General features: G+C 34.6%; 1 non-coding gene across 1 annotated transcript; it reads right to left on the reverse strand.

Moving 5' to 3' along the window:
- Positions 1–1,185: 1,185 nt before the first annotated feature.
- On the reverse strand, positions 1,186–1,292 carry LOC128032886 (small nucleolar RNA R71). The gene has a single exon (XR_008189227.1). It is a non-coding gene; the product is annotated as a small nucleolar RNA R71 (small nucleolar RNA).
- Between the last annotated feature and the right edge of the window lie 596 nt (positions 1,293–1,888).

Here is a 1,888-nt window from a genome sequence, read left to right on the forward strand (position 1 = left end):
GAAGAAGTGGAGCATATTATTCTGGCTACGGAGAAACACCAGGATTACTTTCTAGTTTCCTTCTCTTTAGATTTTCTTGTTTATGTTATGAGCATGATGATGAATATTTATTGTGTTGTTATTCTTGATTTAATTAAAATGACTTAAATTAAATTGGTGTTGGATTAATTGCATTCTGTCAGCTTAAATTGCTGAAATCATGTTTGTGTTGTTATAAGCCTTGGTAAGTTGTTCAATTAATTAAAATCATGTTTATGTTATGCTTGCATTATAATTATAAGGTAACAATTGAATTAATTATTTAAAAGAATTGAAATTCTAACTAATGGATGCAGTACTTAATTGGTGCATGTTTAATCTTCTAAGGTAGTTGAAGGTTAAATTAACTACGGTATTAAACAATACATTAGCCTTGCATAACTTGTAATTTTATTGTGATTAAACGGTTTCAGATAGGTATATGTTGTTACTTCACTTATACTTATATGTGCTTATGAATATTGATTAATTGTTTGAATTGGCATTGGAAAATGTTCAAGAGATTGGTTAATTTAATAAGTATGTATATGCACTAGTTAGCAAGTTACCGAGTTGCCATGAAAATTATTCGTAATAACATGAGCATGAAATTAATTCCATTATTTTTTGTGATTGTTTCAAGTGTTTATGAGTATTGATAGATTTATCAACTCACTTCTGGTAGACCCTGAGAGTGAAAGGACTTTTCGACAGAGAAGAAGATAGGCAAGTTAGAGAAGGACCAAAGAGATGAAATTTGAAAATCCAAATCAAGGAAATGGAGCAAATCATGATCAAAATCTTATCCTTATTGCTGATGATGGGGATGGTGCTATAAGACAATATGTCGTGCTAGTGTTTCATGAACTTAATCTGGGTATTAGGAGACCCAAAGCCAATCATGTTCCAGATGCTTCAGACAGTGGGCCAATTTAGTGGAATGCCTACTGAAGATCCTCACCTTCACTTAAGATTGTTAATAGAGGTGAACGATTCTTTCAAATTAGTCTGAGTACCCAAAGATATACTATGACTAAAGCTATTCCCATATTCATTAAGGGATAGAGCTTGAGCTTGGTTGAAGTTATTGCCACCAAATTAAATTACCACATGGCAAGAGTTAGCAGAAGAATTCCTTATGAAGTACTTCCCACTAGCAAGAATGCTAAGTTAAGGAACGAGATCTTTACTTTCCAACAAATGGATGATGAGTCCTTGTATGAGGCATGGGAAAGGTTTAAAGAACTATAACGAAGATGCCCTCATTATGGAATCCCGCATCGCATCCAATTAGAGACGTTCTACAATGGTCTCAATGCTCACACGAGGATGATAGTAGACGTTTCTACTAATGGTTCTCTCCTTTCTAAGCCTTATAACAAGGCTTATGAAATCATCGAGAGGATTGCTAGCAACAATTATCATTGGCCAACTAATCAAGTAGCATTAGGAAGATGAGTTGCTAGAGTACATAAGTGGACACTCTCACTTCACTTGTATTTCAAGTATTTTTGATATCCTCAAAGCTTAAAAAAATTACTACTAATGGGTTTAATAATTTTGTAGCTCAACACTAAATCAATTTGAAAATATAGCATGTGTTTATTGTGGGGAAGGGCACTTGTTCAAAGAATGTCCATTAAACCCAGAATTCGTGTATTACATGGGTAACCAGAACCAGAACCGAGGAAGGCAAAGGCTGCAATCTAATTTTTATAACCCATCTTGGCGAAACCACCCTAGTTTCTCTTGGAGTAACCAAGGGGTTAGACCCAGTAACACTTATGCACAACCTAGACCGACCCAACCACCTATATTTACCGAAAAAGTTCAAAAACAACCTCAAGTTGGACCTTGCAATGACTTAGAA

The sequence above is a fragment of the Gossypium raimondii genome, chromosome 9 (genome assembly GCF_025698545.1).
Source record: "Gossypium raimondii isolate GPD5lz chromosome 9, ASM2569854v1, whole genome shotgun sequence".
NCBI lineage: Eukaryota > Viridiplantae > Streptophyta > Magnoliopsida > Malvales > Malvaceae > Gossypium > Gossypium raimondii.